We start from the raw sequence: 24063 nt of genomic DNA on the forward strand, positions 1-24063 counted from the left end.
AGGGGAGATAAAAGGGCCAGGTCCAAGGATTTGCATTTTCATTCGCCCCCCAGGTAATTCTGATGCAGGCCGTCCGCAGCCCACAGGCTGAGAAGCACGGCTAATGTCTGGGTCGCATCACGGTACCTTTATCCTTCTTGGCACACACCATGTGCACACTTTTGGAACGGAGTATCTTTTCACAGAGTTCAGTAGGAGGGTAAGAGCAAAAAATATGCTCACTGGGTGTCCTCTAAGGCTGGCAGTGAGACTTCAAAAAAAAAAGATAAGGTGTGTTCCTGCTTTAAAAAAAATTGTTTTAGAACTTGTAAATGCAACAGTCCTCTAGTAATGCCGCATTCACCTTCTATTGCTGCCACAACAAGTTACCAAAAATGTAGTGGCTTAAACAACACAAATTACACTTCCAGTGAGTCTACAATGGCTTGGCAGGGCTGCATTACTTCTGGAGGCGTTAGGGGAGAATCTATTTCCTTGCCTTTCTTGGCTTCAAAAGGAAGCCTGCATTCCCCGGCTTGTGGCCTGTTCCCATCTTCAAAACCTGAAATGGCCCGTCGAGTTTTCCCATCTCAAAATCCTTAACATAATCACATCTGCAAAATCCCTTTGCCATGGGTAACATATTCTTAGGGTTTGGGCATTACGATGTTGACATCTTTAAGGGGTCTGTTATTCTGCCTACCACATACATCTAAGCAGAGTCTAGGCAAGTGCTTAGGTATAAGACAAGAAAAGCAAATCACCCATCTGTTTTCAAGCTTAACTGATTTGAATACAATTAGGAAGGTCACATTTTCTTATGGTCCAAAAAGACTGAAAAGTCAGATTAACATGATCGTAAAAACTGACAAAGCTATAGAGGCTTACCTAAGACGGCATGTTGCTTCCTTTTACCTTCACTACTCATACTCTTGGACAACCAGAAACAACTACAAAAGAGATGTGTTTGCTTTTTTAGACACACACACACACACACACACATCTTATTTTCCTCAGTTTTACTTTTGAGCATTAGCACTTTTGTGAGGGGCGCCTGGGTGGCTCAGTCAGTTAAGCAGCCAGCTCTTGATTTCGGCTCAGGTCATGATCTCTGGGTCGTGAGATCAAGCCCTGCTTGGGCTCCGCTGGGCATGGAGCCTGCTTGTGATTCTCTCTCTCCCTCTGCCTCTGTCCCACCTCCCCACCTATAAAAAAATAAGTAAATAAGACCCAGTGAAACTCAAAGAAAACAAAAGTGGACCATAAACTTCCCAGGCAATAAGCCTTGTTGGGGGGGTGGGGAGGGGAAGCCAATATATACCTGCATAAGATTAGAAAATTTAAATAATATGCCACCCATATTTCTTCTTTGGTGAGTGTCTGTACAATTTTTTTGCTTACCTTTTTATTTATTTTACTATTACCGAATTTTAAGTTTTGTTTTTTATATTCTGGTTGCCATTTCTTTATCAAATACATGTTTTGCAAATACTTTTTCCCCCCTGGTCTATGGCTTGTCTTTTTATTTCCTTAGCACAGCTTTTCAAACATCCAAAATTTTTAATTTTGACAAAACCCAATTTATCAAATTTTTTCTTTTGTGGTTCATATTTTTTTGTGTCCTAAGAAATCTTTGTCTAAGATCCCAAAGATTTTCTAGGTTTTCTTTCAGAACAGCAGTGTACAATAAAGCTTTCTGTGATGATGAAAACGTGCTATCCTCCAAGCTAACCTATACACTAGCTATAGCGAACCACACACAGCTACTGAGGACTTGACATGTGGCTAGAACTAAGAGCTGAATTTTAAAATTGTATTTAGTTTTAATTATTTAAATTTAAATAGCCACATGTAGCTACCATATGGACAGGAAGTTCTAGAAGTGTTATAGTTTTGATTTTACATTTTGGTCTATGATACATTTTGAGTTAATTTTTGTATGTGTTTGAAGTATGGATCAGGGTTCATTTTTTAAAAATACGGACATCCAATTATTCTAGCACCATTTTGTGAAAAGACTACCTTTCACTCCAGTGAGTTATCTTGGCACCTGTGGCCATGTTTATGTCTTTTTCTGAACTCTGTATTCTGTCCCATTGACCTATATGTCTATCCTTTCACCAGGATCACCCTTCCTTGGTATATGGTCAACTGATCTTCAACAAAGGCGTCCAGAATACAAAATGGGGAAAGGATGGTCTCTTCATCAAATGGTGCTGAGAAAACTGGACATCCACATGCAAAAGAATAAATTTTGACAACCAGCTCAGGGAAAAGCTTCATGACACTGGTCTTAGCAATGATTTCTTGAATATGACACCAAAAGGATAGGCAGTAGATGCAAAAATAGAAAAGCTGGGACTACAACAAACTAAAAAGCTCCTGTACAGCAAAGAGAACAATCAACAGAGTGAAAAATCAATCTATCAAAAGGGAGAAAATATTTTGCAAATTTATAAGGGATTAATATCCAAAATATTTAAGGAACTCTTACAACTCAAAAGCAAAAAAACACAAATAATTTGATTAAAAATGGGCAAGAAATTTGAACACTTTTCCAAAGAAGACATACAAATGGCCAGTAAATATATGAAAAGACGCTCAACATCATTAGACATCAGGGAAATGCAAATAAAAACACAATGAGCTAACACCTCACACCTGTTAGGATGGCCATTATCAAGAAAACAAAGTAACAAGTATAGAGAATGTGCAGAAACGGGAACCCTTGTGCACTGTTGATGGAAATGTAAAATGGTATAGCCACTATAAAAAAAAAATATGAAGGTTACTCAAAAAATATATAAAATAGGGGCACCTGGGTGGCTCAGTCATTAGGTGTCTGCCTTCGGCTCAGGTCATGCATGATTCCAGGGTCCTGGAATCAAGCCCTGCATTGGGCTCCCTGTTCCGCGGGGAGCCTGCTTCTCCCTGTCCCACTCCCCCTGCTTGTGTTCCCTCTCTCGCTGTGTCTCTCTCTGTCAAAATAAATAAAATCTTAAAAAATATATACACACATATGTGTGTGTATATATATATATATACACATATATATAAAATAAAACAACCATATGATACACCAATCCCATTTCTGGGTATTAATCCAAAAGAATTGGGGGCACCTATGTGGCTCAGTTGGTTGGGTGTCTGCCTTCAGTTCATGTCATAATCTCAGGGTCCTGTAATGGAGCCCCGCATCAGGCTCTCTGCTCAGTGGGGAGTCTGCTTCTCCCTCTCCCTCTGTGCTCCTCTCTCTCAAATAAATAAATAAAATCTTTTAAAAAGAAAAAAGCCCAAAAGAAGTGAAATCATGTTCTCAAAGAGATATCTGCACTCCCAGATTTACTACAGCATTATTCACAATAGCCAAGAGGTAGAAACAACCTAAATGTCTGTTGACAGATAAATGGATAAAGAAAACATGGTATATACAAACAGTGGAATATAATTCAGCCATAAAAAGGAAGGAAATCTTGTCATATGCCAGAAAATAGATGGAAGTTGAGGACATTATGCTAAATGAAATAAGCCAGTCATGGGCAATTATTGCATGATTCCACTTATATGAGGTTCTAAACTAGTCAAAAGTCATCAAAGCACAAAATACAATAGTGTTGCCAAAGTCTGAGAAGAGGTGGAAACAAGGAGTCACTATTCAACGAGTATAAACTTCCAGTCATGCAAGATTGAAAAGTTCTAGAGAGCTACTATACACTATACCTACAGTTAATAATCTGTATTGTACACTTAAAAATTTATTGAGGGTAGAGCTCATGTTCTGTGTATGTTTTACCATAGATTTAAAAAAATCACATAGTCTTAATTACTATAACTTTATAGTAAGTCTTGAAATCAGGTAGTATGAGTCTTCCAACTTTGCTTTTCTCTTTCAAAATTGTTTTGGCTGTACTAAGTTCTTTGCTTCTCTATATAAATGTTAGAAATAGCCTATTGAACCACATAAATATAAAGGATTATAAGAGGCTACTACAAAAATTATATGCCAACAAATTGTACAACCTAGGAAAAAAATGGATAAATTCTTAGAAACAATCCTCCAAGATTGAATTAGGAGGAAATAAAAATCTGAAAAGAAATTAGTAGAAAGTAATGAAATTAGGGGCACCTGGGTGGCTCAGTCAGTTAAGCATCTGCCTTCAGCTCAGGTCATGATCCCAGGGTCCCAGGATTAAGCCCCATGTCAGGCTCTCTGCTCAGTGGGGAGCCTGATTCTCCCTTGGTCTCTGCCTGACACTCCCCCTGCTTGTGCACTTTGTCAAATAAATAAATAAAATCTTTTAAAAAAATTAAATTAAATCAATAATCAAAAAACTCCCCCAAAACAAAAGTTCAGGAAAAGATGGCTTCACAGGTAAATTCTACCAAACATTTTAAAGAGTTAACACCTATCCTTCTCTAACTATTCCAAATAATTGAAGAGAAAGGAAAGCTTCTAAATTCATTCTACAAGGCTAGCATTACCCTGATAACAAAACCAGACAAAGACCCTACAAAAAAGAAAATTACAGGCCAATATCCCTGATGAACACAGATGCAAAACTCCTCAACAAAGTATTAGCAAATGAATTCAACAATACACTAAAAGGATCATTCACCACAATCAAGTAAGATTTATTCCAGAGATGCAAGGATGGTTCAATATCTGCAAATCAATTAATATAACACATTAATAAAATAAAGGGTAAAATATCATCTTGACAGATGCAGAAAAATCATGACAAAATTCAACATCAATTCATGATAAAAGCTCTCAACAAAGTGGGTGTAGCGAGAACACACCTCAACATAATGAAGTCCACAAATGATAAACCCACAGCTGACATACTCAGTGGTAAAAAGATCAAAGCTTTTCTTCTAATATCAGGAACAGAACAAGGATGTCCACTTTTACCACTTTTATTCAACACTGTACTGGAAGTTGTAGCCTTGGTATCAGACAAGTAAAAGGAATAAAAGGTATCCAAATCGGTAAAGAAGTAAAATTGTCACTATTTGCAGATGATATGATACTACATATAGAAAATCCTAAAGACATCACCAAAAACTATTAGAACTAATCAATGAATTCAGTGAAGTTGCAGGATACAAAATTAACATACAGAAATCTGTTGTATTTCTATATACAAATAACATACTTGAAAAAGAATAATTAAGATAACAATTCCATTTACCATTACATCAAAGAGAATAAAATACCTACAAATAAATTTAACCAAGGAGGCAAAAGATTTATACTCTGAGAAGTGTAAGATACTGATAAAATAAACTGAGTATGACACAAATGAAAGATATACCATGCTTATGGTTGAAAGAATATTGTTAAAATGTCCATAGTACCCAGGGGTGCCTGGGTGATTCAGTTGGTTAAGCATCTGACTCTTGGTTTCAGCTCAAGTCATGATCTCAGGTTCATGGGATCAAGCCGTGCATCAGGCTCTGCACTCAGTGGGCAGTCTGCTGGAGATTCTCTCTCTCTCTCACTCCCCATCTCTCCCTGCTTGTGCTCTCTCGCTCACTCTCTAAAGTAATAAATAAATCTTAAAAAATAAAATAAAATGTCCATACTACCCAAAGCAATTCATAAAGATTTAGCAAAAATTCCATGCAATCCCCATCAAAATACCAGTAACATTTTTCACATAACTAGAATAATCCTAAAATTTGTATGGAACCACAAAAGACCCCAAATAGCCAAAGTAATCTTGAGAAAGATCAAAGATGGCGGTATCACATTCCCAGATTTCAAACTATACTACAAAGCCATAGTAATTAAAACAATATGGTACTGGCACAAAAACAGACTCATAGATCAATGGAACAGAGTAAAGAACCCAGAAATAAACCCATGCTTATGTGGCCAATTAATCTACAACAAAGGAGGAAAGAATATACAATGGGAAAAAGACACTCAGCTCAATAAATGGTGATGGAAAACCTGGACTGCTACATGGAAAAAACGAAACTGGACCACTTTCCTACACTATATGCAAAAATAACTCAAAACGGATTAAAGACCTAAATGTGAGACCTGAAACCATAAAACTCCTAAAAGAAAACATAGGCAGTACATTCCTGGACACTGCTCTGAGCAGTATGTTTTTGGATCTGTCCCCTCAGGCAAGGGAAACAAAAGCAAAAATAAACTATTGCGACTACATCAAGCTAAAAAGCTGTGTACAGTGAAGGAAATCATCATCAAAATGAAAAGGCAACCTACTGAATGGGAAAAGATATTCGAAAATGATATATCTGGTAAGGGGCTAATATCCAAAATACATAAAGAACTCCTACAACTCAACACAAAACAAACAAATCCAAATCAATTAAAAAATGTGAAGATCTGAATAGACATTATTCCAAAGAAGACATACAGGGCCAACAGACACATGAAAAGATGCTCGACATCAGTAATCATCAGGGAACTACAAACCAAAACCACAATGAGGTATTACCTCATACCTGTCAGAATGGCTTAGAATGAAAAAGAAATAACAAGTGTTGATGAGGATGTGGAGAAAAGGGAACCCTCATGTACTGTTGGTGGGAATGTAAACTGTGCAGCCACCATGGAAAAGAGTATGAAAGTTCCTCAAAAAATTAAAAATAGAAATACCATATGATCCAGTAATTCTACTTCTGGTTTACCAAAAGAAAATGAAAACACTGATTTGAAAAAATATATGCATCCCTATGTTTCTTGCAGCATTATTTACAATAGCCAAGATATGGAAGCAACCCAAGTGTCCATCCATAGATGAATGGATAAAGAAAATGTTGTATGTATCCATAGATGAATGGATAAAGAAAATGTTGTATGTATGTAAGCATGTATGTATGTATGTATGTGGAACATTACTCAGTCATAAAAAGGAATGAAATCTTGCCATTTGCGGAAACATGGATGGATCTAGAAGATATTATGCTAAGTGAAATGAGTGAGACAGGCAAAGACAAATACCATATGATTTCATTTATATGTGGAATCTAAAAAACAAATGAACAAACAAAACAGAAACAGAGTCACAAATACAGAGAACCAACTTGTGGTTGCCAGAGTGGAAGGGGGCAGAGGGATGAGGAAAACAGGTGAGGGGGATTAAGATGAACAAATACCAGTTACAAAATAAGTAACAGAGATATGAAGTACAGCATAGGGAATACAGTCAATAATATTGTAATTTTGTATAATGAGAGATATAACTATACTTATCATGGTAAGCACTTCCTAACGTGTATAAATGTGGAATCATTATGCTGTACACCTGAAACTAATATAACATTCTATGTCACCTATATTTCACTAGAAAATAAATAAATTTTAAAAAATAGCCCAGGGGCGCCTGGGTGGCTGAGTCAGTTAAGTGGCCAACTCGATTTTGGCTCAGGTCATGATCTCAAGGTCCTGGGACCGAGCCCCTCATTGGGCTCCAAGCTCAGCAGGGAGTCTGCTTGAGGATTCTTTCTCTCCTTCTCCTTTTGCCCCTCACCCTGCTTACACACACACTCCCTCTAAAATAAGTCTTAAAAAAAAAATAAAATAAAAACAAAAATAACAACCTGATTTCCACAAAGAAAACTACTAACACTGTGATTATAATTTCACAAGAACGTATACAGCAATTTGGTAAGAAATGACATTTTGACAATATTCAGTCTTCCAATCCATGAACACAGTCCATCTCTCCACTAATTTAGATCTCCTTTGATTTCTGTCATCAGTTTTGTAGTTTTCAGCATACAAATCTTGCATATATTTTATTTATCACTAAGTATTTTAATTGTTTTGATGCTATTGTAAATAACACTTTAAAAATTTTCAAGTTCAAAATGTTTGCTGTTAGAAAAGTAGGATTAATTTTCATATATTGACCTTGTATCTTGTGACCTTGCTAAACTTCCTACTAGATACAGTAGATTTTTTGTAAATTCTTTGGAATTTTCTACATAGACAATCATGCTGTCTACCAATAGAGGCATTTTATTTCTCCCTTTCCAATCTATATGCCTATTTCTTTTTCTTGCCTTATTGCACTAGCTAGGATCTCCAGAAAAAAAATGATGAATAGGAGTGGTGACAGCCAAAATCCTTGATTTGTTCTATCTTAGGGGGATAAAAATCAGTCTTTTGCTTTAAGTATATGTTGGCTGTCGGTGTGTCCTACATGGCCTTTATCAGGTAGAGGAAGTTCACTTTTATTCCTACTTTTCTGAGAGTTTTATCAGGAATTAATGATAGATGTTAGTAAAGTGCTTTTTTTGCATCTATTGAGATGATCATATGGTTTTTCTTCTTCAGTCTGTTGATACGGTATGCTGCATTGACTGATTTACAAATAGCCAACCAACCTTGCATCTTGTGATAAACCCCACTTGGTCAAGACATATTTACTCTTCTTTTTATACAATGGATCTTTTCTCAATTATTTTTGTGATAAAATACATGTAACATAAAATTTACCATCATGACATTTTTAGGTGTATAGTTCAGTGGCATTATAGAAATTCAAAACGTATGCAACCATCACCACCATCTATCGCCACAGCTCTTTTCATCTCACAAAACTAAAACTTTGTACTCATTAAACAATAAATCCCCATTCTCCCTTCCCTCAGCCCCTGTAAAACACTATTCTATTTTTTGTCTTTATGAGTTTGACTCCTCTATCTCATGTAAATGGAATCATATGGTATTTGTCTTTTTGTGACTGTCTTACTTCATTTAGCACAATGTCTAAAGGTTTATCCATGTTGTAGCGTATGTGAGAATTTCCTTCCTTGTTAAGGCTGAATAATATTCCACTGTATGTATATACCACATCTTGCTTATCCATTTATTTGTTGATGTACATTCTGGAGTACTTCTACATTTTAGCTATTGTGAATAATACTGCTATGAACATAGGTACACAATCTCTCTTTAAGACCCTAGTTTCAAGGGCGCCTGGGTGGCTCAGTCGTTAAGCATCTGCCTTCGGCTCAGGTCATGATCCCAGTGTCCTGGGATCGAGCCCCGCATTGGGCTCCCTGCTCAGCGGGAAGCTTGCTTCTCCCTCTCCCATTCCCCGCTTGTGTTCCCTCTCTCGCTGTGTCTCTCTTGTCAAATAATAAAAATCTTTAAAAAATAAACAAATATCTTTTTAAAAAAAAAAAAAGACGGTAGTTTCAATCCTTTTGGGTGTAAACTCAGAAATGGAATTGCTGGGTCATATGGTAATTCTATTTTTAATTTTTTGGGTAACTACCATACCATTTTCCATAGCAGCTCTCATTCTATATTCCCATCAACAGTGCACAAGAGTTTCAATTTCTCCACATCCTCACCAACACTTATTATTTTTATTTATTCATTTATTTTTGATGGTAGCTATCCTAATGGGTATGAGTTAATACTGGCCTCATAAAATTAGTGGGAGAGTGTTCTTTCCTCTTCTATTTCTGGAAGAGTTTGTATAGAATTGCTATTATTTTTTCCTTAAATACTTGTAGAACTGGCCAGTGAAGCTATCAGAGTTGTCCTGTGGGAAAGTTTTCAGACTGTCTATTACTTCTTAAGTAAGTTTTGGTAGTCTTTTAAGAAATTTGTCCATTTCATCTAAGTTATCAAATTTATTGACATAAATTGCTAATATTCCCTATTAGCATTTTAATTTCTGTAGAACATACAGTGATGTTCTCTTTTTCATTCTTAATATTAACATATGTATCTTCTCTGTTCTTTGCTGACAAGTCTACTAGAGGTTTGTCAATTTCAGCTTTCCAATACCAGCTTCTGGCTTTACGGACTTTTTCTATTTTTGTTTCAAACTTTTTTCTGCCCTGCACTATTTCCTACTAATTTCTGCTTCTTTGGGGCTTAATTTGCCCCTCTGTTTTTTAGTTTCTTAAGGTGGAAGCTGAGATCATTGATTTCAGGTATTTTTTGTTGCTTTTCTAATCTAAGTATTTTTAATGCTATGCATTTCCCATTAAGCACTGCTTTAGCTTAGTCCCATATATTTTGCCATTCCATTCAAAATAATTTTTAATTTCCCTATGCCTCTGCTTTGGCTCATGGGTTTAGAGGTGTGTTGTTTATTAATTTCCAAATATTTGGGAATTATCCAGATATTGCTATTAATTTCTCATTTAATTCATTTGTGACCAGGGAAATTATACTTCTTTAAATTTGCTGAGGTTCATTTTATGGTCCAGAATGTCTAACTTTGTGAATTTTTCATATATACTTAAAAAAGAATGTGTATTCTGCTGTTGTTGCATGGAGTATCCTCTCGAAGTCAATTTAATCAAGTTGGTTGGTAGGGCTGTTTAGGTTTTCTACATCCCTATTCATCTTCTACTAGTTCTATGGGTTACTGAAGGAGGACTATTGACATCTCCAACTGAAATTGTATATTTGTCTATTTCACCTTTTGGTCCTTTCAGTTTTTGTGTTAGGTGTTTTCACATTTATGACTGTTATGTGTTCTTGATGAATTGACCCCTTATTCATTATGCAATGCTCTTCATCTTTCCTAGTAATATTTCTTGTTCTGACATCTACTTTGTCCGGTATTAGTATAGCCACCTCATCTCTCTTTTCATTAGTGTTTTGGATAGTATATGTTATCTCTATCTTTTTACTTTTAATGTATCTATGTCTTTATATTTAACTTGGATTCAAAAAATGTTGAGCAATTCCCTTCATCTTTTTTTTCCATTTCTCACATGAATTAAGCAACACCTATATCAAAGTGATATAGGAGAACTGGATAAAAGGAGATAAAGTAAAAGCATTTTGTAAATCAAACAATGGTACATACACATATATATCATTATATACAAGTATACATGTATCATAAACTAATCCATGGTGCCCAAAGTCTAATGGCTTACTTTTATCCATCAGTGCTAATTTCCTACATTTTCAAATTTACTAGTTTTATTTTAATGAAACAGAATAAACACAAATTTACCTTTCCTTTTCTGAAGTCAAAAACCCTTGCTTTGTTTTTTCTTTTTTTTTTTTTTTTAAGATTTTATTTATTTATTTGACAGACAAGAGAAGGAACACAAGCAGGGGAGAGGGAGAAGGAGAAGCAGGCTTCCCGCTGAGCAGGGAGCCCGATGCAGGGCTCTATCCCAGGACCCTGGGATCATGACCTGAGCTGAAGGCAGATGCTTAACGACTGAGCCACCCAGGTGCCCCAAAAACCCTTGTTTAAAACCCTCATCATCCAGGGGTGCCTGGGTGGTTCAGTCGGTCAGGCATCTGCCTTCAGCTCAGGTCATGATCTTGGGGTCCTGGGGTTCAGCCCTGGAATGGGCTCCCTGCTCAGCAGGGAACCTGCTTCTCCCTGTCTGTGTGTGTGCAAGCTCTAATAAATAAAATCTTTAAAAAAAATAAAACCCTCATCATCCAATATCAATTTTATGAGCAAATTCTTAAATACTTGTTATGTGTTAAATTAAAATTCTTGATCCCTTTAATAAAGTGAGAAAATAATCAGTTGTGGCTAAGACCTACACTAACATTGCAAGATTATTTCATTTGAAACAAAGAAAAAATAAAAATGTTAAAGAAAACAAGTACTCTCAAAGAAACACTATAAATATATCCAGGATTTCTATCACAATTGAAAGGCGTAACTTTCCCGGAAGATTCTTTTCTCTTAAAAAAAGAAACAAAAAACAGGGCGCCTGGGTGGTGCAGTCGGTTAAGTGTCTGCCTTCAGCTCAGGTCATGATCCCAGGGTCCTGGGATCAAGTCCCGCATCAGGTCCCTGCTCTTCTCCCTCTCCCTCCGCCTGCTGCTCCCCCTGCTTGTGCTCTCTCTCTGTCAAATAAATAAATAAATAGAGAAAGCAGGTCATAAATTTCCTGAGGCGGAGGAACATATAATAAACAGTTTTATTCCCCAGTGTCCAAAATGATGAAGTGAAATAATGGATATAAATGATATATATAAATTGTGAATATAAATAGTACATGCTCAACAAATGTCTGATTGTTGCAATTACTCAGCTACTACACTGTGTTAAATAATGTATGTTGAACTGAAATAGTGAGTGAGACCAAGGACAACTAATTCTTTAAAGCCAATTTCAGGAAACTGAAACATCTGCATGTAAACTCTACAAGTGTTTACAATACTAAAATGAAAAACTGAAAATAAATGAAAAAGTTCCTGGAATCTCTCAGAGGCTTTCAATTAGATAGCATCAATCAAATGGCTACTTTTTCCAACAAAGACCTATATGGGGACAAGCTACCAACTTTTAGCAAACATCTTCCACTCACTTAAAAGGTCAAGATCAATCAGCTATTTATACATCCTTTAGACACAAGGCATCACATACTATGTGTAGTCATGGTACGCTTACCAAAAAACTAGTCATATTCTGGCAAAGCATGTTGTATGATAAACAGACCATAAACAGAAACTATCACTGGCACTTGGGCAAAATCCAGCTGGGTTTCTTTATCCCTGATCCCGGTTTCAGCTGCAGGTTTTTTCCAGAAAGAACAGTAGCTTGATTTACTCAACACTCTGCTAAAGTCAGGGTGTGGTCATCCTTCTCTAAATAATATTACAAATGGATTTTCCTGAACTCTTGTAGCAACAGGATCTTAAAGTGGTTACTGGTAAGAAAAGGTGAGATTAAGGTCAAAATGCACATCTATACAAAAGTAATAAATTACAGTTTTTAAGGACCACCTAGAAACAATGGAGGCAGGGGTATTATGGAGACCAAAATAAAGAGGTAATACAACAAAGCCCACGAATACCTTCCAGGCTTTCAACATGGAGCCACAGTAACAGTTGAAGAGTATGTTTTTGCTGGCTTTCCTGTTAAGTACCGACAATTTCATCCCGAATTGTTACAATACACTATTAACTGCCCCCACATACAAATCAACCAGTTTCCTTCTTGGTCATCAGGTCTAAACGTCAGAGTGAATTCAGAAAAATCCCCAACTAAATCTCTCCTTCACCTGTTCTAAAACACTACCAACTAGGGATTCAGAAAGTAAGACGCAGAAGCTTTTTTCTAAGGCAGGGACAAATAGGAATGTGTTTAATCAATAATCGCATTCCTTCCCTCTGGCTAGCCTAGAGAATAAACATCAACCTCTGTTCTGCGGGTGTGCACCCCAGCTCCTACACTGTGCTCGCATTCCCGCAGACATCCCAGCTGCTTTGAAATGAGCAACTGTACAGAGAAGCCCTTCGCGCTGCCTGAAGCTTGTCACAGTGTTAGGAGACCACTATGTGCCAAGGACGACGCTTACCACTCCGCGCTACCTTTCATTGCCTTTGAAGCACCTTCTATCCCTGGTAAGGAAACTGAGTCCCAAGCTCACACAGGCAGTGCGGCCAATCCACCAGGAGGGCCCACTCCAGGGCCCTGGCATAAACCACCGTGGAACTTTCATCTTGCTCAGTGCACCCGTTTTCCTGAGGGCAAGGGTATGGCTTAGGTGCTCTAAATACTCACTAGGCAGGTAGTGCTTGTGACGTGAACTTTCTTTTCCTCTTGGCCACTCTCAGGTCGCAAGCCCTCTAGAAGAGTGGGGAAACTGAGGCGCGGGTAAAGTGATTTGCCATTGGTCACAGAGCCCGTAATAGGCAGAGAGAGGGCTAGAAGGCTGATCTTTGCGATCCTCAACGTCCGTTTGTAAGACGGCCCAGAGTCTCTACCTGGGTTACCCGGCCCTAGGCTCCCGCTGACTTTCAGGGGAAAGGGCCTAGGGCCGGGGCGCTCCCCACCTGGATCGTTTTCCCGTCAGCAGCCTCCGTCGACAAGAGAAAGCTGCGGCCCGCCCGGCGGCCCCACCCGCCGCCAGCTGCAAGGCACCGCGCCAGGCATGTGTTGCCTGTTCGCAGGCACTCCCTCCTCCGCCTTCACCCCTCTACCACCTTCCGCCCTCGCCCCAACCCAGCTGAGCGCCCGCGCTCCCTTGCCCAAAGCCCGTGGGCCCGAGAGCCGACTGCTCACGTGGGCCTCCACGTGGCCCCGCCGCCACCAATGGCAAAACAGGGCCTCGCGTTTGCCACGCCCCTCGGTGCCCCGCCCCCTCGAGGGAAAGCGGGACTCGGGGCTGGCCCGTGTACCTCGCCGCTGCGCCGGCTGTGCCTGCTTTGCCGCGTGCTGTGTATGCGCGTGTGCAAGGTCGGGGGGTTGGGGGGGGTGTCGTCGAAACGCGGTTGAGGCAGCTGAAGCCACAAGCTCTAGGGGGAGGCGGGGGTGTCGGGGAAGGCCTCGATGGGGAAAGGGCCGTTTCCCAGGAGAAGGAAGGAAATGGGTATCACCTGCTGCACACACTGCCCTTTCGGGGGAAGTCAGAAAGAACGGCTCCAGGTTTTCCCATTTTATGGTTAAATCACTCGAACCCCCGCAAACTCCGTCACGTCAGGAACATCAGCAATTACTTCGCAGTAGCTGCACATGGAGCAGTAATGATCATCTCTTGAGCACTGCCGGGGGCCAAGTCTGTGATCTTCCAGGAGGAATAGCCGGCTCATAGAGCTCATCTCATCCGAGGACACCCACCTGGCCCGTGGCCTTCTCTATCGGCTAGTCCAGGGCCCGCTTCGAACTTTAGTGGCACTTAGACTTGTGTCATTAACTTAATTCAATTACAGGTATCCTCGTGCAGCTTTCTCGTGGATGGTTTTATGAAGAAAAAATAGGACTATATCTAGACCACGTTGCTATGTCCGAAACCGACATACGTACCTAGGTCAGTTGTGTATATTCTTACGTCACAGGTCCCTCAATTAAGCCACATGCCCCTTAAGAACACGAAGTATTTTTGTTGTTTTTAACACTGCTTAGAAGCTGTCATGATGGCCTATGGTAACATGGGAAATTGCTGATACGGGACTTAGCCAAACATATGTCCCCCATTTGTCATATTTGGCAGCATATAGTTGTGCTTGATTATGAATTCCCATGGACAGTACTTTTAGGTTGTTACTGGGGTGCAAATACCATGGGGAAATAGCTCCAGATCTGCTATTCTACCTCCAAACTTCATTTTCTTATTAATACAGAATTGCTACTCCTGTTTCTCTTTCTCTCGTCTCTTAGGGTGAGTAGTTTCACTGAAGATTTTTGTCAGACAGTTGTAAGAAAGGGAGAAGGATTAAGGAACAATGAGAATTGAACAAATAAAAAAACCTTTACTGATTTGAGATCTTAATGTTCTGGTTCCTCTTTGGCACCCTCTCCTCCTAAGATTTTAGAACTCATTGACTGTTCACCGATGCTTTTAATCGCATCTTTCTTCATAATGTTTCCTGCATTTGGATTTGTATAGCCTGAGTTGAAATTTTGGCGGAATGGAAGCACTGGAAATAGGGTGTGTGGGGAGACAGTGTCGTGTGTTAAGGAGGATAAGAAAATTCTGGTGAGGGGAGATAAGTAGAGCTTAGAGAAAGAATGAAGACAAAAAAAATAGACTGGGTGGCAGATCTAGCAGATTCTTCTATGCTCTAATAGTAATGATATTCTTGGGCATGAAGATTTGTACATTGTTTATGATGACAAAAAAACATTACCATTTCCTCATTTGAGGAGTCCTGCGAGTTCTGGCAATAAAGCTGGAAGGACATAAGGAGGGTTTGATAGTTTAGTACAAGAAAGATAATCTGGGACAAGAAAGATAATCTGGGATCCAGTAGATCTCAGTGCATATTGTTTTAGTGTCTCCACCCTACCCCCCAAGTTGAAAATCAAAGACTATGGGGAAGGAGTAATTGGGTAAGGTACACAGGTCTCTGCCTGAATCTGGATGCTGTTGCTGAAATTCCTGGGGCCATACAGCCTGTAAGGGCTCAAATGCTATGTCTAACTTCAGCCCACAGATTGGAAGGCACCAGATAATTTACTGAATGCTGAGCTCCTTAAGGAGCTCCTTGTACACCTACCATGGATCTTCTATGGACTGCCCCTCACCAAGTAATGATCACAGATTTAGTTCGAGGCGGTGTCCTTGTGGCAACCTGTAATCCTCCTAAAATGAAGTTTTTTAGAATACTTGCTGAAGAAATTGTGTATTTCAAAATTATAAAGCCCCCTGGTTGAAGCCTTTTAAAAACACACCAAAAAATCTGTTTCAGTTTGTTTCAGGGGTCTCGTCTTGCAACAGATTCAACACAACGTTCATAGAGTTGGCTAGATTATTTTGTCAAATCTTAGTTCCAGGATCCCTACCCCAAGTCCCTTTGAAGCCCTAGTGTCTCCTGCTCACTGTAAAAGATAATAACAGCTGTGGAAACTGATTTCCCATCCCATGAGGCTGACAAAGAGGAGGCGGAGGAAGGGGAGTGTAGCTTGTAACAGGAACATATGATCTCTCAAAAGCAGAGTTCATATGATGATTGATTAGGGAGATGTCACGAGTTACCCAGTCCACAGCTGAGGTTACACACAGGCTAACAATAGCCCAGGAGAGAACAATTGGAGAATTCATTAGTTGTGTTCCCCTCCCGCCCCCACCTTCCAGGCTTAACGTAGGCTCTGCCCTGATGAGAAGCAAACTTTTGGAACTAGACAGGACTTTTGGAGTTCATGGCTCATTCTTCTCACTTGGCATGTGTGCAAACTGGTTAAGCATGTTAATAGGTGATTTGGCCAACACCACATACCTAGTTAGAGTAGCAGAGCTAGGATTAGAATCGCTCTCTTTAGAGACAATTACTTTTCCCATTTGTCCCCAAAATGGTCATCAATTTCCTCCCACCTCACCCATGGATGTGCATGACACGACATCTGTCAGCAAGTGGAGTCTCTTTCCACCCCTTGACTTGGTTTGTGACTTCATTTAGCCAATATTTTGCAGGGGAAGTAACATTATGAGCCTTCCCAGTTCAGGCCCTAAAAGGTCTAGCAGCTTCTACTTCCTGCTGTGGGAAGCCAGCCTCCATGCTTTAAAGAAGCCGGGATTGACTACTGAGTGATGAGCCATAGCACATGGACAGAGAGGACATGTGGAAGGTCTCTCAACAGACCTGAGAGAAGCCTCCTTGGACTTTCCAGCCCAGCCCAGCCACAAGCTGAACACAGCTGAATGAGTTACCCCCACCTAGTCACATGGAGCAGAAGATCGGTCCAACTGAACTCTACTCCTGACCCAGAGAATCATGAGAAATAGACAACTGAATGACCCCTACATCCTTTGCCTTATTTTGTTCACTTGATTATCATAATTAAGAAATCGGGACATTAGACCATAGTTAGGTCTCCGAAGTCTTAGGAACCTGATCGACCAACACTTCCATGTATCTTATCAAGACAACGTGGTTTTCTGCTTTAAATTAACTCAGACACTAAGGCTATAAATTAGTTTATTAATTTGCTAATCAACCAACCCTGCCCCAGTTATATTAACTTAATACTTAACTATGACAACATTTTCTTCAATTTTAATGTTCTGGGGGCGCCTGGGTGGTTCAGTCATTAAGCGTCTGCCTTCGGCTCAGGTCATGATCCCAGGGTCCTGGGATCGAGCCCCACATCGGGCTCCCTGCTCGGCCGAGAGCCTGCTTCTTCCTCTCCCACTCTCCCTGCTTGTGTTCCCTCTCTCGCTATGTCTCTCTCTGTCAAATCAATAAATAAAAAATCTTTAAAAAAAAGAAAAAAAATTTAATGTTCTGGTTATCTCGTGGTGCATTACAGACCACCAGAAAACTTAGTGGCTTAACATAACACTTCTCCTTTTGCTCACTACTTTGCAATCTGGGCAGAGATCCACGAGGGCAGCCAGTCTCTGCCCTACTCAGCATCAGGTAGGGCTGGCTTGAAGGCCAGTTCTCTCCCAACTGGAGACTGGTAGTGGGAGGAAAACTTGAACAGCTGGAGGCTAGAACAGCTGGGCTTCTCGAGATTACTATCTCCATGGAGCTTCCCACGTGGTCTCCCCAGCTCAGTGGCTTCTGGCTGGCTGATGCTCTTACCTATCAGTTCAGGGATCCGAAGACACAGTCCCAAGGAAGGGATCCCAGCAGGAGCTGTATCATTTTGCATGACTTAGATTTGGAAGTCAGATAAAGTCCTTTCTGCCCTGCCACTGGCCTACCCATATTCAAGGAAACAGACCACATTTTTTTTTTAAGATTTTATTTATTTATTTGACAGAGAGAGAGAGCACAAGTAGGCAGAGCGGCAGGCAGAGGGAAAAGAAGAAGCAGGCTCCCCACTGAGCAGAGAGCCTGATGGGGGCCTCGATCCCAGGACCCTGGGATCATGACCTGAGCTGAAGGCAGACGTCCAACCGACTGAGCCACCCAGGTGCCCAATAGGCCACCTTTTGATGGAGGAGTGCCAACATCACACTTTTAGAAGAGCATATGGGAAGGGCTAGGTTAGTGCTCCCATATTTGGAAAACACAATCTTGCCTCACCCAGCTTCCAAACGTGCATGTGAATTTCATGCTAGGAATAAAATCTAGATAGAAAAACTAATTCCAGGGGTGCCTGGGTGGGTCAGTTGGTTAGGTGTCTGCCTTGGGCTCAGGTCGTAATCCCAGGGGCCTGGGATTGAGCCCCGTGTCGGGCTCCCTGCTCAGCGGGGAGTCTGTTTCTCCCTCTGCCTCTGTTCCTCCCCACTGCTCATGCCCTCCCTCTCTCTATCTCAAATAAATAAATATAATATTTTTAAAAAAGAAAAAGAAAAACTAATTCTGGGAGCTTTGTTTTTTTTTTAAATTTTATTGCTAATTGCAATACTTAAGAAAGTTAATTCATTTTCCTTGTAGATGACTTGGTTTGGGAGCCACAGTTTATCTCCTTTTTTTGCCCAGGGATTTGGATTACAGCTGGGGAGAAGGGAATGTGTATAATCTACTGTTATTGCTGTTTTGTAAACCTGCCCCTTCTTTAGAAAAATAGATTCACTGCTTATAGTTGAAACAAGTAGGGTATTCATAGGAAGGTTGAGACATTATGAATTTAATCTGCCTCTGGCAACCACATATTTTAAAGAAATTAGTTTTGTATGCTCTGTATGGATGAATACTAATAATTTACATTTCTACATGCACATCCATGCAGACGCACACACCACATTCATTCATTATCTTTTATTCCCGAGGGATTTCTAGCTTCTCAACCCAGCTCACCTGGTATTTTTTTTTCTTTTTGATCTGGCAGTGCCACACCAAAGGGATGCAGTGCCTTTTTAACGGTTGCCTAGTAACACTCCAATGCCCGGGACAGGAAGTAAAGCGTGCGGTGTCTTACTGTACTTCTGGTAGGAATCATATGGTGCCTAACACTTAGCCAAATGGAAGTTTGTGTGCGAACAGCAAACCTAACATTTCTGTTATTGCAAAAACGTGCCCCAGGACACGTACCAATCAGAGAAGAGCTGCTATACTTCTATGTCATTTTGTAGTTGTTTTGAAACTGTTACAAGTAAAAATAAATATCCGGTAAAAATATCCATATATTCTTTGCAGATTATTGTACCGATGTTAAATACTTATCTGTGGTCTGATCTCTAAACCTAGTTTTTTCAGCTTCCTTTCCTAAATTATGTTTTCATCATAACCTGAAGATAAGATTTTATAAACCTTTTAACAGTGGCCTTCCAGACAATCTTTGGAGATTCCACTTTCAAGTTTACCAAAGAACTACATTACCAAAAGCTTTGGTATGTATCCAACGTTTGCATTTTTTTTAATTTTTTAAAAAATTTACTTATTTATTTGAGAGAGAGAGAGCATAAGTGGGGGGGAAGAGGGAAAGGAAGAGAGAATCCCAAGTAGACTCAGAGCTGAGTGCAGAACCTGACGTGGGGCTCGATCTCATGACCCTGAGATCAGAGCCTGTACCGAAACCAAGAGTCAGATGCTTAACCAACTGCACCACCCAGGTGCCCCAAGGTTTGCATTTTAAATCATTTTCTCTGAAATCAGAGAGGGAGACAAACCATAAGAGACTCTTAATCATAGGAAACAAACTGAGGATTGCTGGAGGGGAGGGGACCGGGGGAGGGGTAACCGGGTGATGGACATTAAGGAGGGCACGTGATGTAATGAACACTGGGTATTATGTAAGACTGATGAATCACTGACCTCTACCTCTGAAACTAATAATACACTATATGTTAATTAATTGAATTAAAAAATATATATATATCAAAAAAATAGTCTTCTCAACAATGTGATTTCAGAGATTTTGTTGGTCAACTGACTTCTAACATTTCATGCCTCTAAATTAAATGTATAACTAACAGAATCCATCACTGAGCAAAAAAATTCTTTAATAATGAGTTTTCACTGTTTATTTGTTTATTGGGACTTTTTCACTTACATATTTTATCTCTTTTAAAGCTGAACAGTCCAAGATTATTTCTGCAAAAAGCACAGTAGAATGAGGGGTGAGTCTGTTCCTAGCTGAAACATTTTAATATTTTGGTTCATTTTAAAAGGAATGAATTTATCTTAAGAAGTATTTGCTAGAAAAAAGGAAATTGGCTTACATGCCAAAGAATGGCAAAAGTGTGCTGTGCAGAGATAACAATCTAGTAAAAAAATAAAATAAAATTGGGGGCGCCTGGGTGGCTCAGTCAAGCATCTGCCTTTAGCTCAAGTCATGATCCCAGGCTCCCTTGCTCAACGGGGGGCCTGTTTCCCCTTCTCCCTCTGCCTGCCGCTCCCCCTGCTTGTGCTCTCTCTGTCAAATAAATAAATATAATCTTTAAAAAATAAAAAAATAAATAAAATTGCTGCGATGAAATCACAGAGTGCATCTTTGTCACAAGTTGATGAGATGCATTACTTTTCAAGTAGCTTAAAAAGAGGAGCCCTGTCTCATTTAAAGCTGATGGATCAACACATCTGGCCACATAAGGCAAGGGCCAGCCAGCGCCCTGTGGTTCCCAGTCTCTGTGTGTGCCCCTTTTGCAAAGTCACATTAACCAAGGAAGCTGAGTTTTTTTAAAGTAGCTACACACTCACAGAAATTCTCAGACAAGTCATTTTCATTTAGAGATGAGGAAGTTACTGAAATTAATAAATATAATTTATTTGCATCATTTCCTCCCCCCAAAAAAAGTGAAAAATGATTTGAACCTGCCTTGTTAGAATGTTCAGCTCAAATTGAACTTTAGGCCATTAGCTCCCTGACCGTAAAGAATATCTGACAGTGTCAGATCTTTAGGGGTTCTCTTCAACCCACAAGAGTGGTTCAACAGGTGTTTCAGGTTTCCTGCATATTTACTCCACCCTAGAGAAAGGTCCCAGTAAACTCACTTGATGGCCCTTTCTAGTCCTGGCATTAATACTGCAATTGAAACTCAGTTTAAAAACTGAATAATTGGGATGACTGGGTGGCTCAGTCAGTTAAGCGTCTACTTTCCGCTCAGATCATGATCCCAGGGTCCTGGGATCCAGCCCAGCATCCGAGTTCTCTGCATCCGAGTTCTCTGCTCAGCAGGGAGTCTGCTTCTCCTTCTGCCCCTGCTCTGGTGCTCTTCTCTCTCTCTCTCTCTCTCTCTCTCTCTCTCTCTCTCTCGTGCATGTGCATGCTCTCTCATAAATAAATAAAATCTTATAAAAATAAAAAAATAAAAACTGAAGAACTGCTTGTCATTTCACCTAATCTCTCCGAGCACTCGTTTTCTCCTTGGTAAAATGAAGGTAATCCCACATGGCCTAGTTTATTTTTACAGGAGTGTTGTGGAGGGAACACAAAGGTCAGACAATAAGTAACATGAACTGAACACTTCCTATGATCTCTACCCTCTTAGCACATTATATGTGTCGTTCCACCAAATCCCCACAATAACTTTATGAGACAGGTACAGAGATCACACCAAAGCTTAGAAAATGCAATGCCTTGCCCAGGCCACATCTGGTGTGTGGCAGAGGCAAGATGTGAACTGACTTCTAACTACTAAGCTTTCCACCTCCAATGTAAGACATATGAAAACAACTATGAAGTGGTAAAATGATAGGCCAACATCAAATATCACCATTATTAAAAATTCCTCACTGTGAACCTTTATTTAAAAGTTACATTGCATGTGTGTGCACGTGTGTGCGTGTGTGTGTGTGCGCGCGCGCATCTCCATATATTGTTTTTTGAAGTTTCCATTTTTTTCAGTTTGGGGGGCATGATGTTTCCATTCAGACGGTTTTTAAATTATATATGTAACTGGTATAGAAACTCCAAAAAAACCCCAGAAAACTCTAAACGAAAAGAAGAAATAGTGTGATGCCAAGTCAAACACAGAAGCATGTTGGATAAGCAGCAACCCCCATTTCCCAAAAAAGAAGGAAGGTCATTATACTGCTTTCCTCAGGGCAAGAAAAAAGCATTTTAGTGCCATGCACATCGTCAGAACACTCGTATTTGTTAAATGAGGTTCTGGATGACACATTGACCGTAGCCAATCATCATAGCTTTTCAGCTGTAAATAGATAAAAAGAATCAAAGAATAGCTCACTAAGCAACAAAACGCTCAACCGAGGTAAGATTTCGCAACCCTGCTAGCATTCCTGAAGAAACATTCATTTCTAGAAAATCCAGACCCAGAAGAAAGATTCCAGTAGTATTAGAGTAGTTTGCATAGGATGGTTTGAGATGGATTTATTTCTAAAGAACGACCTGAGGATTGATTCAGGCAAATGTTCATTCTGGAACCTGAGCAAAAGTCAGAGAATTCCTAGAATTCAGAGTTGTACCTTGGGCTTCAGAGGGACCTGCTGGGACAGAAATGCGAGTAAAAAAGCAGGAGACAGGATTCTGAACATGAGGGGTTCTCTTTCAAAGGAAGAGATTCTTGCTAGAGATGAACAGATCAGGAGTGTCTGCTACTGTGTTTTAGTTCATTGCTGGCAGGAAGAAGTCTAAGACAGAAAACCAGAAGATCTCAGTCGTCTGGAAAGACTTCCAGGAAGCCTGCTGAGAATGTATTCAGAGACAAAAGCATCCCCACCATGACGTCAAATGATTCTGCTCCTATCTCCATTCCTATCAAAAATGAAGGTGTGGTTTTTGTCTTTCCCTGAGCTTTACTGAATTCCTTCCAATGCTGGCTTCCCGCATACTGAGAGGAACTGCATTTTCATAATGTTTCCCAGGACAAGTTGTCTTTCCCCAGGTTCAGAAGCTGCAGTGAACCTCCTGAAACCACGACCTTTGCGTTCAAACCTAATCCTATCCATCCTCTGTACCACCTCTACTCCCTCTATGGCATCTTCAGCTACCAGCTCAGGAAAGAGAAAATTCCAGGAAAAAAAACTGATTCGGGTGAGGTATAGTTCTCACACCCCATACCCTCAAAGGCGCCCCCGTGACAAGTTAAGCAATTTTCCCCAAGTTTATGTACAAAGTTCTTGAATCCCATCAGTCCTGCCCTTTATTCTTTTCTAAGCAGGAACAAGCCAGTTCTCGGACTCCTCACCAGTTACAGGCAATGTGTGGAAGTAGAGAGAAGAACTGACGTTAATCTCTTTCAGGAAGGAAAACCTTCCTGAAATGATAATTCATATAGCCTTTCTCCTTCTGAAATGCTGTGACTGGAATTATTTGAAACATTTAACTATTACATGGAAGAAAACATCAAGTTTGTCCCTCAAACAAAATCATTTGCTTATAGAATAGGGACCAAGTCTTGTCCCCTTAGACATAGAATGTGCTTAATAAATCCATTAATTAAAAAAACACAAGCCTGGGGCACCTGGTGGCTCAGTCAGTTAAGCATCTGCCTTCATTTCAGGTCATGGTCCCAGGGTCCTGGGATTGTCCTGCATCGGGCTCCCTGCTCAGCGGGAAGTCTGCTTCTCCCTCTACCTGTTGTGCTCTCTCTCTCTTTCTCTGTCAAATAAATAAATAAAATCTTAAAAAAAATAAAATAAAAAACCACAAGCCCTAGAATGTCTAAAATATCAGGAGAAGGCGTTTTAAATTGATATAATTGTTTTCTATTACACACACTAATCAGAGAGTAATTTGACCTCATACTAGTCTTATTTTCCTTAAAAAAAGAAAAAAAGCCTTTTCAATTTTCATTTGTCACAAGCAGTTGAAATGAGGAACCACTAAAAAGGAATCAAACAGGGAGATTCATGCT

This window comes from Phoca vitulina, unplaced genomic scaffold (assembly GCF_004348235.1).
Source record: "Phoca vitulina isolate PV1807 unplaced genomic scaffold, GSC_HSeal_1.0 scaffold13, whole genome shotgun sequence".
Classification (NCBI taxonomy): Eukaryota; Metazoa; Chordata; class Mammalia; order Carnivora; family Phocidae; genus Phoca; species Phoca vitulina.